General features: G+C 42.4%; 1 long non-coding RNA gene across 1 annotated transcript in view; it reads left to right on the top strand.

The window, feature by feature from the left end:
• LOC106727422 overlaps positions 1–1,704 on the top strand; it is a 10,355-nt gene extending 8,651 nt beyond the window's left edge. Inside the window, exon 3 of the long non-coding RNA XR_001363603.1 lies at positions 1,631–1,704. This is a non-coding gene — a long non-coding RNA (uncharacterized LOC106727422). The remainder of the gene's footprint in view (positions 1–1,630) is intronic.
• The last annotated feature ends 16,080 nt before the right edge of the window (positions 1,705–17,784 follow it).

The raw sequence follows: 17,784 nt of genomic DNA, 5'->3' as shown, positions 1-17,784 counted from the left end.
GGGAAACCTCTGTGATAGGATAAAAAGTAAAATGATGGACACATACTTAGGTGGGTGCAGGATCAATTAACATGATAATGAAGGAATTTGTAGTATCTGTCCTGGCGCCCAGAACATTTGGTTGTGCCCCAGGGGCTCCAGAAAAAAGGGAAGTTAGTTATTACCCAGACATTTCAAGGGTATGTTATCTTAGAGGCAAAAAGGCAAATGGGCTCAGTAAGGATCAAAGTTGATCTTGTCGAAGATACTGCCACCATAACTGCTTTTAGTTAAAGTTTAATTTCAGACCATCCTTTGTGGTTACTTTAGGTCTCTGAGTCTGCTAGGCTGCCACGCAGGCCTTCCCTGAGCTTGTCAGGTCAGCGTGTGGCCCCTTTCGTCCACACTTTTAAAGCCCATACCTAGGTTGCAGATTCAATCCTTGATTGGGGCCTGTGCGGGAGGCAATAGATCAATGTTTCTCACCTCTCTCTCTCTCTCTCTCTGTCTCTCTCTTCTTTTCTCTCTAAAATCAGTAAACATATCCTCTGGTGAGGATAAAAATAAATTTAAAAATTGTGATGGTTGTACTACATAATGTAATGGTTGCACAACATAATTAATGCCACTGAATTGTACATGTAAAATGTTACGTAAAATTGTACATGTGAAAAGGGCAAATTTTATGGGCTATTTTTACTTTTTTTTTTCCTTTTAGAGAGAGTGGAAGGGAAGGAGAGAGAAAATGTAACCAGACAAACAATGGATCCATGCTGACTGTCACTACTCAAGCCAATTAAGCAGAGAGGGTTGAATCATATATGAGCGTTTATTCCAATATTGCTGGTAGTATGGGAGAGCAGCAGGTTATTCACAAAAATCTACTCTGCAGCCCACCATAAACCAGCTGTTTATATAGCAAAAGGGCAGTTTACAGATATGCAAAAGAACTGGGGATCTTCAAAGGGCTTAATGATATGCAAGGGCTGGGGTTACATGGGGAAATAGCCAACGGGTGGAACAAATGGGCAATTATCAGGTAAGCAGAGGACTGACTGGGGATCTTTCTGTAACAAATCTTTGTTAATCTTTCCATGATAATAGGCTGCAGGTTCAATCCCTGATGTGGAGGAAGGGCTGCATCCCCAGGTCAGCTCCTGCCAGGGTAGAAGTGCCTTCTTTAATCAGAATAAAACAATCATGGTTAACAGAGCATGATTGATATTTCTTACAATACTAACTGGTTCCCCAACATTCTATTTCTGCCCCCTTTCAAAACATCGATTTATTGTTTCACTTATTTATGCATTCATTGGTTGATTCTTCTATGTGCCCTGACCAGGAATAGACCCTGCAATCTTGGAATATACAAATGACACTCTAACCAACCCAGCCAGGGACAAATTTTATGTTTTATGTTTTACTAACGTTAAAAAATTGTTGAAAGCATAAAAAAATTTTAAAAATGAATTTTTATTTATTTATTTATTTTTTTGTCACTGTGGCTGTAGTTCAATGGGTAAAAGCAAGGTGTTGTGGGTAAAAATGAATTTTTAAAAGCACAGTTATTTCATAGATTCACTGTTTCTTTGCATCATAAGTGTGAACAGAACAAATGGCTCTTCATCAACTCTCCAACTATCCCCTTTAGGAAGGGTGGTTTAAGAAGTGCTTGGAGGGAACAAAGAAGGAGGAATCATGTTCTGTTTAGGACGGATCCAGGAAAGAAAGAGCAGCTGCTGGAGCACTTAACAAGGAATGATAACCCAGAGGTCACTCCAGCAGTTCTTGCAGAAATCACTGGACAAGCCCCAAACACCTCAGGATGGGCAAAGATTCCCATAGCTCATGATTTGTATAAACAGTGAGTCTTTGAGAAAAAGAAAGATATCAGTTGGAAGTCACCGGTCAATGGTTCCCAAAAGGTAAGCTCCAGTCACTGGCCTATCTGTATATTTCATATCTACATCACACTCCAGGTAATCCCCACTTGAACCAGATCGATTTCTAGTTACCTACAGCAAAGTTCCTATCTTTTCTAAATAAACAGTGAAAGCTTGTGATTTACCAATAATTTAGTATTCCCACATGTATTTGTTGAAATTAGGTTCAACTGATGGTAATTGTGTCCATGCTTTATGGAGCAAGGAAAAAGAAGGACTATATGATAGTTCTATTTTTAATGTTTTTGAGGAACCTCCATACTACTTTTCATAACAGCTGCACCATTTTGCATTCTCACATGTACAGGGTTCTAATTTCTCCACATGCTGGACAATACTTGTAGTCTTTTGTTTTCTTGGTAATAGCCATCCTAATGGGTGTGAGGTGATAGCTCATTGTGGTTTTGATTTGCATCTCCCTAATGATTAGTGGTGTTAAGCGTCTTGTCATATGCTTGTTGGGCTTTTGTACCAGCATATCTGCTTTGGAGAAATGTCTACTCAAGTCTTTAGCCCATTTTTAAAGTAGGTTATTATTATTATTATTATTATTATTATGCTATTAAGTTGTATTACTATATGATCCATCAAACTCATTTCTGCATATTTATCCAAAAGAGTTTAAATCAGCATCTCAAAGAGAGAGCAGCACTCCCATGTTCACTTTAGGGCTATTCGCAATAGCCAGGTGTGGGTGCAACCTAAATGTCAATGGATGAATGGATAGAGAAATTGTGACATACACATACAGTGGTGTGGAGAGCGGCTACAGCGTTTGGACAGGTTCAATCCTGGGACTAATGAGAGGGCACGATCCTCTCGTGGCAAAGCCACATGTAAGTCCACGTGTAAGTCCCAGCACAATTATAGCCAAAGGCTATTGTAAGCTTGACCTTATGGTTCGAACCTGTGGTCCTATGTGGCTGAGCAATATAGGCTGCGGGAGTTGCAGCAAGTAAACAAAGTTTGATCAGGTGCATGTAATTGAGTAGATGTGAAACCCGAAAGAACATTGTAAACATCTTGACCATGCCCTTACTTTGCCTTGTGGAATCTGGCTATAAAATAAAGACTCGGCTTGCAGGCTGTGGCGCTGTCTCTCCATCAGAGAGCAGCATCCCACCTTGACCCAGCTTTCTTCTCTTGTCTGTCTTTTCTCCGTCCTTCACCGCCCCACCCTCAGGTTCACCCATGGTCGTGCCGGCTCGGCACACAGTGGAATATTATTCAACCTTAAAAAAAAGGAATGGGTGAATCTTAAGGACATTATGCTAAGTGACATAAGCCAGTCACAGAAGGGCAAGTGCTGCATGATTCCACTTATATGTTATCTAGAACAGCAAAACCCATAGAAACAAAGAATAGAATGATGGTTGTCAGGGGCTTAGGGGAAGGGGAGAGAAAAATGGGAAGTTCCTAATCAACATGCATAAAATTTCAGCTTTGCAAAAATAAGTTCTAGAGATCTGCTGTTCAGTTTTGTGTCTATAGATAACAATACTGTCTTGTACACTTAACCTGTTAAGAGGGTAGATCTCATGGTAAGTGTTTTTACCACACAAAGGAAAAGATGAAGGAAGGAAGGGAAGGAGGGAGGAAGGGAGTACATGCCAAGTGTTTTTAATGAAGCCACATGTCAGACTTCCACTTATCTTCTATTGACCACACTGAGCAACTTTGTAACATCACTGACCAACCAATGACATTGGTATTTTTTCCTCTCACATATAACTTCAATAAGGCATAGCCTTTCTACCGAAATATAACTGCTGATTTTCATGTAGGCCCGAGGTTACCAGAATTATATATTGTTTCACCTTCTCTTACTTGGGAAGCCAATCTTAACATGTTAAAAGTCCTCCAGGAGAGACCAAGATGGCGGCATAGGTAAACACTGGAGACTGCTGCTGCAAACAACCACTTCAAAAATACAACTAAAAGACGGAACGGACATCACCCAGAACCACAGGAAGGCTGGCTGAGGAGAGACTCTTCAACTAGAAGGAAAAATAACAGCACACCGAGGCTCAGAGGAGGCGCAGTGTGGAAAAAACTCAGGTGCGGAGGTGCGCGCGCAAAGCGGGCTGGTGGCTGAGAGCGCGGTTGTCGTTTTCGGTCAGGGGGGAGTCTCAGACTCTGAGCTCCAGATACGGGCGAATCGCTGGGGACTCGGACCCAAACGGGAGAAGCGGGAGTGTCTGGCATCAGTTGGAAGGCAGCTTTCCCTCCGAGGTTTGCAGCGGTTCCGGGGGTTCTGAGAAGCAGAGCCTCTGGGAACAGGACTGAGGGCACCATAACGGCTCCCTCCGCCCGCCCTGTTGAGCCCGCCCCGCCCAAGCCCTGCGCAGAGCCATTTGCCGGATCGCCTCAGGCAAAGGCTAGATTAGCACCTCCCCAGAGGACAGAAGTTTTCCGCGGCAGACACAGCTGATTCACACAGCCAGTCGGCCTGGTGGTCAAATCCCTCTAGTATTAACTACAACAATCAAGGCTCAACTAGAACAAGACTGCGCACAAAGACCACTAGGGGGTGCACCAAGAAAGCATAAAAAATGCGGAGACAAAAAAACATGACAGAAATGGAGGATATAGAGCTAAAAAACGCAATTTTGAGGGCTTGCAATAAACTTTTGGAGAGCCTCACGAAAACTAATGAGACCCTCGATGCTATGATAAAGAAACTAGAAATTAAGCATACACGCTCTGAAATAAAGAATATTACACCCAATAGCAGACCAGAGGAGCGCAAGAATCAAGCCAAAGATTTGAAATGCGAAGAAGCAAAAAACACCCAACCGGAAAAGCAAAATGAAAAAAGAATCCGAAAATACGAAGATAGTGTAAGGAGCCTCTGGGACAGCTTCAAGCGTACCAACATCAGAATAATAGGGGTGCCAGAAGATGAGAGACAGCAAGATATTGAAAACCTATTTGAAGAAATAATGGCAGAAAACTTCCCCCACCTGGTGAAAGAAATGGACTTACAGGTCCAAGAAGCGCAGAGAACCCCAAACAAAAGGAATCCAAAGAGGACCACACCAAGACACATCATAATTAAAATGCCAAGAGCAAAAGACAAAGAGAGAATCTTAAAAGCAGCAAGAGAAAGAGACTCAATTACCTACAAGGGAATACCCATACGACTGTCAGCTGATTTCTCAACAGAAACTTGGCAGGCCAGAAGGGAATGGCAAGAAATATTCAAAGTGCTGAATACCAAGAACCTACAACCAAGAATACTTTATCCAGCAAAGCTATCATTCAGAATTGAAGGTCAGATAAAGAGCTTCACAGATAAGGAAAAGCTAAAGGAGTTCATCACCACTAAACCAGTATTATACGAAATGCTGAAAGGTATCCTTTAAGAAGAGGAAGAAGAAAAAGGTAAAGATACAAATTGTGAACAACAAACATGCATCTATCAACAAGTGAATCTAAGAACCAAGTGAATAAATAATCAAAAAAAAAAAAGTCCTCCAGGCAGTCATCTGTAAAATATCTATTGAGCATCTGGCAGATGTCAGGCACTAGGTCCTAGAACACTGATCAGAACACACTGAACAATAAAGATTTAATTAAAAAAAAAAAAAGTCCTCCAGGCAGTCATCTGTAAAATATCTATTGAGCATCTGGCAGATGTCAGGCACTAGGTCCTAGAACACTGATGGTCAGAACACAGTTCTTGCCTTCATAGGGGTTATCAGCTAAGGAGCATTGATCAAATGACCCCACAAAAACACAACTTCCAACAGTGATTGTGCTGTAAAGGGAAAATGCAAGAGTTGCATTAGAGCAGAACAAGAAAATCTGACCTCCTTCTGGGTATGAGCAAGGAGAAGGTTCTAGGCATTGGTAGACATTGGGATAGCATGTGCAAAGGCCCTGAGAGAAGTTAGGGAAATAATACCCAAGTCATTCCCTCCCACTACACAGAAATAGAACTTTATTTCTGTTATGTATTCATGATTGAACATTCTGTTACATTTACACAATAAAAGCTCGATTTCCATTGTGTACAAATTTCTTATTTTATGGAAGGAAGTGGCCTGAGTAAATAAAACCAGATTTAGTGCTCCAGGGTAGTATTGCTTTTAAATTAACTTTTCCAAATCCAGTCACTCCCAGCGTTTATTAAATTTATAACAAACCTGTTTCCTCATGCCCACACTCCCCAACCTCTTGTGTTTTCTGAGTATTTCCAGTTCTGTGTCTGTCAAACATTCCTTCCGTGTGAGTGCATGTTGAAAGTTAGTGGAGAAAAATGCCCTTCTCCCCATGCTGTTTTGTAAGCATCTAACATCTTCATTTCTTTTGCCAAAATTATAGAGGGGCACACTAGTGCAGACCCTGTGCAGGTACTCCAGTGCGGGGTCCCCCGCCCCCCACCCCCACCATACCCGCTCCTTCTTCAGTGGGCTCTGACTTTTATCACTCACCTTCCTCCAGAGTCTGGCCTTCTCTTCAGTTCTTCTCCAGAGAGCAAGTGAAATGAGATCAGAGTGATGTCAATGGTCCTGGGCTATAGCATCACTCTAGCCTTCCTGCCTCCTAATGCCACCCCCACCACCACCGCTACTTCAAATCAGATCTACCTCATTGATATCTATCCCCAGGAGGCAAGCCTAAATGCATGGCCAAATTTCATTCCTACCAGGGATCTCTGAAGTATGTTAACGAAGTCATAATTTCTAGCCTTACCTTCTATGGTTTCCTCGTATGCCTCCCCTGCAGGAGTCCACCACTTAAACCTCTACCTCCATCCTCATCTCCAGAACTGATTGCTGAGAGCCAGTCTCAAGGGGCCTCCCAGGGCTATCCACAGAATGGCCTCTATATCAATAAGGTCCCAGCAGCAAACAGATGGTACATTCTTATTAGGATGGATTGTTTGTTTGTTTGTTTGTTTGTTTATGTTAATCCTCCCCTGAGGATATTTTTTCCATTGCTTTTTCAGAGAGCGTGGAAGGGAGGGAGGGAGAGCAAGAGGGAGAGAAACATGGATGTGAGAGAGACACATTGATCAGTTGCCTCCCACATGTGCCCCAACCGGGGAGTGAACTGCAACTTAGGTAATGTGCCCTTGACCGGGAATCAAACCTGAAACCCTTTGGTGCAAAGGCTGATGCTCTAACCACTGAACACACCGGCCAGGACAGGATAATTGATTTAATAGCTAATTTAATAGAGGGACTATTAGGAATATTAGAAAGTGGTAGATAATTTAATGGAGGGGCATATTAGGATGGTTGATTTAATAGAGGAACTGCAAAGATGCAGGAAGGGTATAGGAAACCATGAGGATTTGTACAATACTCCAGGGCTAGTAAAATCAGGTGTTACCTCCATGTCCCTGAAGAGAGAAGGTGAAAGGGCACTGATTTCCTGGCAGGCTTCCAATAGAGCCAGATGCCAAGTTATCTTACTTGTCTCTTGTTACCTGGCCAACTCTTTTGGTCCTGGTAAGCTCTCTTCCTCACAGCCCAATCTTCTACCTCCAGACCCCTCACAAGATCTCACCGAGTTCCTGTACAGGAGTTACTTGGGAGCGTAGGGTTTTCCTGCCTCTTACCTGGCCTGCTGACCTGCCCATGAACCTGATGACTGCAGGCACCTGGCTGACCCACCTGCCCCTCTAGCTTCTCTCTCCTTCTCAGCGGAGGATCTGGAAGCCATACTAAGAGTCACTGCCTTGGCCCGCTCACCTCCCTTTCCTTTTTGTTAGCTGGTGACTGGTGCCCAATCAGGCTGGCCATTGAAGTCATGACCAGTTCTTATGGCAGCCTGATGTGGAGTTCTCTGACCCTCCTTCTCAGACCGACATGGTGTGGTCTAGTTTGTGGGTCAGGCAGCGGTGTCCAATCTGCGTCCCAGGGTTATCCACCAGGAGGGGGAAGGACCCCTCCCACCACCCCTTCCCTGTCCTCCAGCGGTCACTATTAGGCAAGAGGGCCTAATACTCCCACAGACATTTCAGTGAAACAGCCCTGTTTTTATTCACCTTCCATGACAGCCCCTCCCTCTGAGGCTGGGCCAGAGTAACATGAGCGACAGGCAGAGGCTGGAGCCTTTCCCTAAAGCAGTGGTCGGCAAACTCATTAGTCAACAGAGCCAAATATCAACAGTACAACGATTGAAATTTCTTTTGAGAGCCACATTTTTTAAACTTAAACTATATAGGTAGGTACATTGTTATTAACTTAACTAGGGTACTCCTAAGCTGGCCTTTGCTAAAAACGTCCTCAATCTGAGGGGTCGACCTCAGCGAACGTACCCTCACTTCTTCTAACGCCACTTCTTCAAAATAGACCCGCCCAGGCCGAAAACCGACTTCTGCGCATGGGCCACGAAGTTTCAATCACACTGTACGCACGCCCGCACGTGGTATTTTGTGGAAGAGCCACACTCAAGGGGCCAAAGAACCGCATGTGGCTCGCGAGCCGCGGTTTGCTGACCACTGCCCTAAAGGTTTCTAGATCCTTCTGAGAACAGATTGCTGCCTGCCCTCTGTCTCCACCACTGCTCCAGATGCACCCGAATGCATCTGAATCTGCAGCCCTGACTCAGGACACCAGCTGCCCCGGCCGGACCTAGGCTCTTGTACTGCTGTTAGGGGACAGCTCTGTCCAAGCAGTCACTCCACAGACTGTCCGAATATTCTTCTTTCTGTCTAGATGTCAGCAGCTAAAGTCACGCAGCCCAGTTTATTAAATGTTCTCTGTCTAGCGGGTAGGATTTCAGGGAGGGGAGTTGCATGTCCTTCTTATACCCCTTGCGATTGATAATTGTGGTTTTAATAGGAAAAAATTTGAATGCAATAGCATGTTTACCAAGATCATATAGTAAATGCTCATGATAGAACATTACAGAGCAGGATTTCAACTATGTGAAAAATAAGACAAATGAAATAAAATAAAAACCTGGGCACACAAAAAAGTGGCAGAAGATTTGTTTTAAATACTATCCTAGGTTCTGGGGCTAAGGGAAGGGCATTCCCTAATTCCCCAACAGGCTGCCCACAGTTCTTTTCTGCCCCAGACTTCTGGGTGTTCATTGGTCAATAGAAAAGACACCAGGACTAGGAATGTGATTTTATCCAAGGTAAGGAAAAGATACATGTAAGAGCTGAAGAATTTTGGAGTGCTCTGGAATTGGAGGGATGGAAAGAAGAGAGAATGTGAACTGTGAGGGAAGAGTCTAAATAAAGAAGGGAACCCAAAAACTTGACAATAGAACAGGGCCAAATCGAAAAGACTGACAATGAAAAATTCCCTATGAGTTGGAGGGGAATGCATATTAGATTTTAAGTTGTTTCCTATTGTGTGCTATGCTGTAATACCATCTCTACAACCCCCACATCTTCAGTAAAAATCTCTTATTAAAAAAATCTCATAATGTTGGTTTTGGGGGGAATCAAAGAGAAGAGATCATGGCAAACTGCAATGTGAACAAACACAGGAGCTGAAGTAAGACAAGCCCTCCTGTACTAGCCAAGCTAGGCTAGGCTATAGCAAACATATTCAAAAGAAACAAATGAAACTCAGTAGTTTAACACGTCAGAGTTATTATGTTCCTTTTCTTTTTGTTGATTTGAGATAAAGAGAAACATCGATGTGTTGTTCCACTCATTTATACAGTCATTGGTTCTTGTATGTGCCCTGACTGAAGATCAAACTTGCAACCTTGGCATATTGGGATGACGCTCTACTCAACTGAGCTACCTGGCCAGGGCCCAGAGTTATGTTTCTCATGTTGCTTCTATCACAGGCCAGTGCAGGTCAGGCAGCTTTCCTGCTTGGCTTTCCTCCAGTGACTCAGAGATTAGGCATTTCCACTATTGATGAGTCTTTCACTGCTTGATGTGTGGAAGAAGGGAGGTTGAGTGACCAAGAACACCACTAAAGCAGTGCCTTGGAGAAAACTTATACCATTAAATCTACATCTTAAAAAATAAGATTTGAGTTTCCAACTCAAAAGCTAGAAAAAGAACAACAAATTAAACCCCCAAAAGAGGAAGGGAGGAATAAAGATAAGAGCAGAAATCAATGAAATGGGGGGGGGGGAAATACAATAGAGAAAATCTACAAAGTCAAAAGGTTATTCTTTGAATAGATTAATACAATTAGTAAACCCCTAGCAAGACAAATCTTGGAAAAGAGGAAGCAAAAACATCAATACCAAAATCAGTAATAAAAGTGGAATATCACCACAGACATTAAATACATAAAAAGGATAATGAGGATATGATAAAATTTATGTCAATAAATTGACATTTTATATGCCAATATTTATGCTATTAAATTGGAAATTTTAGGTAAAATATACAAGTTTTTTAAAATACAATTTACAAAATGTCCACAAAAATAAATAGAAAATGCCAATAGTCCTATATGTATTAAAAAATTGAATCTGAAATTAAAACTCTTCTCATAAAACTGTAGCCTCCAATGTATTCACACACAAAAATTAAGGAATAAATAATATTGACCTAAACAAGTGCATTTAGAGGCTAGAGGAAGAGGGGAAACATCCAAACTCATTTTTTAAGGCTTGCAAAACCTTGATGCCGAAAGCTCAGGAAGACATTACAGGAAAGGAAAATGACTGGCCAATCTTAGGCTGGGGAATTTAGAGGAGCACATGGTGAGCCTACTGGGTGACAATAACAGTCTCCACCACAGCATACTCTTCTGGTCATTAAATACCCTTTTGTTCTCTTCTTCCCACAAGTAGAACACCTCAACTGCTCCTCACGGAAGACAATCCAGAGCCCATCTGGCATTGCCTTCCACAGTGACTTCTCTTAGACCAAAGACCTGAGAACTAAAAGGGCAAGGAGTCTGCCTCATACTCAGACCAACATACAAATATCCAATGATGGAACAGGAATTGGATAACTTCAATCAACATTCCCATTGGGAAAAGGTAAGACTGAGAGACCCACAGCAGTCACGGTCTACAGATACACTGGTATTGCGATGCTGAAACTCCATGGGCAGATCGTACAAAGGATGCCTATCCTGGGCAGGAACTCTCTCACCCACTGTTCTTTGTCATCCTTGGCATTACTCTCTGAGGGGCTTCCCCCTGGACCCTTACTCTCCTTGGCTGCATCTAAGGAGGGAGTTGAGAATGCTCTCCTTACGGGTTGAGCAACTTCCTGCCAGAGGTTGTTTCAAGGCTAAACTAACAGACTCGTGCTTTTTGCACAGGCTGGTGGTTTTCTGACAATACAGTTTCCTCCAAAATTTGGGAAGCCTCTAATCTATTTGCATCCAGACCGTTTCATTTGCCAATATCCACACTCAACGTACCTTTTGTAAGACAGAGTTTTCAAATGTGCTTTCTTCTTACCCAAGTGATAGTGATTTCTGGCTAGACCAGAGGATCAAAACACCTTTACCAGCTATTGTCCATGCTTCACTTGAATCCACTGGGATGTGTTCTTGGGACTTTGTCACTCCAAGTCTTTTAAATTCCCATCTCTTACTATTTTTTGAGAACGAGAAGCAGTCAACTTTTCTAACTCTGCAGGCCTCAATATTCTGGATTTTGTCTATTCCATTTCATTTCTACTGGCAAAATATCCAATTCTATTTTTGTTTGATTGTTTGTTCTAAAAAGCTGGAATAATTTCTTATATGGCCCCTCTGTGTATATGCCTCATGTACTAGTATATTCAAAGATGTGATGTGATTTCTGCTGAGTCAGTGCAAGGCACACACTTTCAGGTATCTGAGCTACTCAAATGAAGAAGTACAGTTACTGAAATTCAGTGACCCTTTCCTTCCAGAGCAAACCTGATGTTTCACTAACACATTAGGCTGCTGTGTACCTGCAGAAGCAGTGAGCAACCCCTCTGCTCACCGTTTTGGTCATTGCCTGGTCCCTTTCTGGGTATGAGACCTTACTCAGTAAAATGAACACAGAGAAGACCAGAAGGAAGGGACCAGTGACCCAGGGATGAACCTCCAGCAGTGACATCAATTCTCTAGCTACCTCACCTCCTGGAGAGAAATTCTGATGTATTTTCAAAATAGTCTCACAGAAGGGCCCCAGTAGGATTGAGCCCCAAATGCCCAAAGAAGTGACTAACTTATTAATTTACCCTTCATTGAGTGTGTCCCTTTCCCTTTATTATTTCTCCAATCCCCAGATAAACTAGTTGCATCCAAATCCTTGTCTCAAGATCTGCTTTTAGTTAGAACCAAAATTATTTAAACTGGTCGAAATGAATAGAAAATAGCCAAAGCTATGCACTCTAACAAACTGCTCACTATCCATGTGCAGTATTAGTATATTATGTGCCAGGGTTGTGAATCTTATTGTTAAGGGAAGGGGATCAAAATTATTGTGCCTCTATTCTTTTTTTAATTTTTAAATTGAGATCTAATTTGCATACCATACTATTCACCCTCTTAAGATGTATACTTCAGTGGTTTTGAGTATACTCACAAAGTTGTACAACATGTTCACATAGTCCAAATCTGTAGAGAATTTTTGTGAGTTTGAGTCACATTAATGACAATTGCTAGGAAGCAAAATCTCAATAGATTGAGAAAATGCTCCGGAGAATGGCAGTTTTGCAGTTTATTTAATGCATTAGAATAAAAGGAGGAGATATAAGGAGAGTTACATGAAATCCACTGGTGGTAGAATAAGGGGGTGAGAGACAGCAAAGCAAGGAAATCTCTAGGATTTAATAAAAAGTAAATCAGAGAGACATATACTTTCATGTTGGTGGGTACAGAATAGTTAATAATTAACATTTATAGCACATAGAGAGGGCATGTGAGAAACAAGATAACAATGTGGCCTTGTGCTCTAGGGAGTGCAGGGGTTGTGCCCTGAAGGGTCTGGAAAAATGAGATTATACTGACATTTAAAGGTATATTATCTTAGATGCAGAATGAGCTCACTTAAGGTAAAGATTGGTCTTTGTTTAGGAAGCTACAAGCCTAGCCCATGACTACCAGTCATAGCTTGCTTTTAGTTAGGAAATTTTATGTTCAGACCATCCTATGTGGAATCTGAGTTTGTAAGGCCCACCTGAACTTGCCGGGTTTAGTATGTGGCCTTTTTTTTTTTTTTTTTTTTTTTTGTCCACAAACAGGAGGAGGCATCATAGTTAAGTGATGTGGGTTCTGGAGCCAGGCTGTCTGGTTTCAAATCTCGGATCTACTGCTTAATAATTATGTCACCTAAGATACCATACTTAACCCCTATAAGCTTCAGTTTTCCTCACCTGTAAAGTAGGGATTAAGTAGTACCAACTTCCTAGGTTTATTGTCAAGATGAACTGAGACAGCCCTACCCAGTTTGGCCCAGTGGATAGAGCATCGGCCTGTGGACCAAAGGGTCCCGGGTTCGATTCCAGTCAAGGGTACATACCTTAGTTGCAGACTACTCCCCTGCCCCGGGCTCTGGTCAGGGCTCGTGCAAGAGGCAACCAATCGATGTGAAAGTGTTTCTCTAACTTGATGTTTCTTTCTGTCTTTCCCTGTCTCTTCTACTCTCTCTTAAAAATCAATGAAAAATATCCTTAGGTGAGGATTAACAACAACAAAAAAGATGAAATGAGACAATCCATGTGAAAACAGTGCAGTGCCTAGCACCCAGTAAGTGTATAATAGATGTTACATAATATTAATTAAAAAGCTGGGAAATAACGCGACAGGAAAGAAAACATGCAGTGAATGTTATTGCTGGTAATGATGTTCCTTTTGCACGCCTGATTGGAAATGTGCTTATCTGGGAGCCCCAAGCAGTGGCAGAGAAGTGCATAGTCAGATAAATGAGGTGCTAATGGACCTATTTATGAGATGAACAGGACCTGAAAATGTATTAGCTCTTAGGAGTGCATGATCCAAGTCTGAGAATGTCCCCCTGAGGACTTAGGAGAGGAGAGGCTTAATTGGAGTGCAATGTAAATCTCAATCACAATCCTGCCCACAGGAGAGGAGCTGCCTGCCCCATGGCAGGAGGCTCGGACTGCACTTTGACGGCCTCTGATATTCCAAACCACATGGCTCTGCAAGCCCAGGCTGAGGGACTGGAGAGAAACCAGTAAGTGTGAGTATGTCAGTATGACTCTGCGTGGGCTGGGCTATGGGCTCTGGTTGCTGCTGCAGCTAAGAGGTAATGTTGCAAGGAAGGGGACCAGTGAGATAAAGTTCTCACCTGAGCTATGGGTGGTCAAGCCAGTGTTTGAATTCAGGTCTTCACCTTAGAGGTGACAGAGCATATTCGGTAAAAGCACGGGTTCTGGGGTTAGACTGACTGAGTTCAAACCCCAGCACTTCCCCTGAATTAACTGTGAATCTGAACCAGTCGCTAACTCCTCCAAACCGAAGGGTCTTCATCCATCAGCTGAATTTGCATTATTGTGTTGGCTGCCCTCTATTTGCCCTTCCAGATGCACTCTCCACCCTTCTCTACATGCCCAGGGGCACCATGGCCCTCTGCCTTCCAGTTGTGTCCAAGAAATGGGCAGATGGAAGGAGAGTAAAATCTTGGTACTGTGTGTATTTCCTTCCATCCCATGCTACTGGGTGTTAATGTAAGACACATTCAAACCTGTAAAGAATTTTTGTGAGCTTATTTGAGCCAAACTGTCGACAATTGCCAGGAAGCAGAATCTCAATGCATTGAGACAATGCTTTGGAGAATGATGGTTTTTCACCCATTTTTATAAATTACCATCAAAGGAGGAGACGTAAGTGGGTTACATGACATCCATTGGTGATAGATTAGGAAGGTGGGAGAAAGCAAAGCAGGGAAAACCTCTGGGGTTGCATAAGAAGTAAAATAATAGATACATGTACATGCTTCTTTTACATAGCTGGGTACAGGATAGTTAATAGTCAACCATTAACACGATAACAATAGCAATGAGGGAATCTGTGGTCTCTGCCCTATTACCCTGGCACATTGGTTGTTCCCTGAGGGGTCTGGAAAAAGGGAAGTTACAAGTTACCCTGACATTCCAAAGGTGTGTTATCATAGGTGCAAAAAGACAATAGGCTCTGTTAAGATCGCAGTTAATCTTTGTCAGGGAAGATACCAGCCTAGGACATGACTACCCACCATAGACTGCTTTTTAATTTAAAAGTTTTAATTTCAGATCATCCTTTGTGGTTACTTTAGGTCTCTGAGTTTGCCAGGCCGCCACGCAGGCCTTTCCTGAGCTAGTCAGGTTAGCATGTGGCCCCTTTTCATCCACATGGATAACTTCCATCCCACACTCTGGATATACTTTATGGTATGCAAATCATGGTATGCAAATTACAATGAAGTTTACTAATTTTTTTCTAAGTGGGAAAAAATGTAGACCTAATAATTGCCTCACAGAGTTTGTGAAAATTAAATGAATCCATGTGGTCTCTACTAACTCTGATGGTTCCCATACAAGTCTGGAAAGTGAGGTAGAGGGTCTGAGCAAATCTCAGCATGTTCTAATGTCCTGCAACAGAGATAATGTCAACAACGCCGCAGACTGCAGTCTGGGAGTTAACATGTAATTTGCTCTGTTTGTGTTTCCTCATTTGGAAACTGCCCTGCCCTCTTCTAAGGGAGTCAAGTCCTGGGGAGGCGGTGGGGCAAATGCTCAAGCTGGCCAGACAGAGCATTCCATCCCCTGGACACAAGGAAACACAGGACATCTAAGCAAGGGCCAGTGGAGTCCTCTGAGGAATTGGTTGAGTACTAGGAGTCTCATCGTCTAAATTCACCAGCTTAAGGATCCTAAAAAGCCTGGAGTTTCTGGGATTCTTTCAATATGTAGAGAAAATGTGCTAGAAAAGAAATTCAACGTAGACAAAAGTCATCCCAAGGGACAGAAGAAAATAGAGAAACAGATTGCTGGCAAAAATATTTTGGGTTTCTTGGTTCAGTTTTCAGTTATGAGATCCAATACGTTCTCTTTTTGTCTAGACTCTAGGCTAATTTGAAATGGATACCTGTTATTTGCAATAGAAATAGTCCTACCGGTTAACCTTATAAGCCCTTCTTCTAAGTTTAGGTACTTTCAGAATATTTCCTTTGTCATAATAGAAGCTCTGAGAAATGAATGGGTGCTGAAAAATTTCTTTCCATTTTTTCTGGTAGAAAAAACACACACCACCTAATATGTTAAGAAACACATCCAATTTGCACAGCAAGTCAATGTTGGTGACGACTGAAGAGCACCAGTCCTGTCAGGGCTGTTTTATGATTTTCATGAGCCCCAGACACTTTTGCTTTCATGAGCTCCTTCCTCCATAAAATGATATTTTTAATGCATTGGTATGAAGACAAATATAGTCCTAACTGCGTTCATTATTATTTATTAAATTACTTTAAAATTATTTTTTGTTCTGTTTTAAAAGAAATTAAAATATTTTCATGGGTCCTTGGCCCTATTGAGCCTAAAGGATAAGTTGACCCTGAGTCTTGTTTGCAAAAGAAAGAACGAAGCATGGAAATGAAATGATATATGTGAATATACTAAAGTACTCTGTTGACCCTAAGTCACTGAACTAATGTAAGGACTATTCATTACTAAAAAGGTGCTCTCAGGAAGGTATGTGTGTGGTCCTCGTATGTGGTCATGAAAAGGTTAAACACCAAAACCCTAAGTGGTTACGGAAGGGGGATGTTTAATGGAAGGAGACCACAGGATGGAGAATCAATGACTTTGGCAATAAAGAGCCTTTTATAAGTCAGCAGCCACCCTTTTCAACTAGCCCCATGCTCATGGCAGGCCCAGCATGAGGCACAAAGTAGATGCCAGTCTTGAGCACAGCAGGAGGCTGTCAGAGACAATCAGACACGTCTAGGTTCTGCTCTTCAACTGGACAAGGCTGGCAGAAGCCGCTTAGAGGGATCTGGGCCAGGGAAGAGCTTTAGGAGCAAGGCTGGAAAGGGAGTTTTTATCCAGGTGGCCATAGGCAAAGTGGTGCCAGAAGCATGGACCAAATGTCAAGTGCAAAAGGTAAAGTGAATCCAAAGATGAAAAGATGACAGGTCAGGAAGAGCAGGGATCAGGGGCAAGCCTGAGCACAGTGTACGGAGCTGCCAGGAGAGGTTCTGGCCCATAGCTATGAACCAGAGGGCATTTGGGGCCTGTTCTAATGTCATGTTGACTCTGTGGACCAAAGGCAGCCTCTGGTACCTTGAGGAGTCCGTGGGGAGCCTGACACTGAATGAAAACAATCCTTCTCAAAAACATAGCCACTGAAGATTTTCTCTTTTATTGTGAACTTCAAGCAACGGCCATTGGACAGACTGGGAATTGTCTGCTCTTGATGGTAATCCCCATTTCAAGGAAGTAAATAATTTCATTGCAGACAACACAGGATTAGGAAATAAAACTAGACTAAGACAACAAAAGAACAGGGTGCTGACAGGATCAGGACAGAGGTGCATTCCTCGGCCACATCTGGCTCTATGTGTCAAAGTCCCTTAGTGAAGAGGGGTTAGCAGCAGTAACTGAACAACACTCCATCTTCTTTGTGGTTACATGTGTATATACATTTGCTGAAATCCACTTGTATAGTAGTTCTCATCTCCTAGCGTCAGCTAATCATTCTAGAGTCTAGAGCAGTGATGGCGAACCTTTTGAGCTCGGCGTGTCAGCATTTTGAAAAACCCTAACTTAACTCTGGTGCCGTGTCACATATAGAAATTTTTTGATATTTGCAACCATAGTAAAACAAAGACTTATATTTTTGATATTTATTTTATATATTTAAATGCCATTTAACAAAGAAAAATCAACCAAAAAAAATGAGTTCGCGTGTCACCTCTGACAAGCGTGTCATAGGTTCGCCATCACTGCCTTAGACAGTGGTTCTCAACCTTCTGGCCCTTTAAATACAGTTCCTCA

Source organism: Myotis brandtii, unplaced genomic scaffold (genome assembly GCF_000412655.1).
Source record: "Myotis brandtii unplaced genomic scaffold, ASM41265v1 scaffold422, whole genome shotgun sequence".
In the NCBI taxonomy this organism is placed as follows: Eukaryota; Metazoa; Chordata; class Mammalia; order Chiroptera; family Vespertilionidae; genus Myotis; species Myotis brandtii.
The sequence above is the reverse complement of the archived record's forward strand: the minus strand, read 5'-3'. Positions and strand labels throughout refer to the sequence as shown.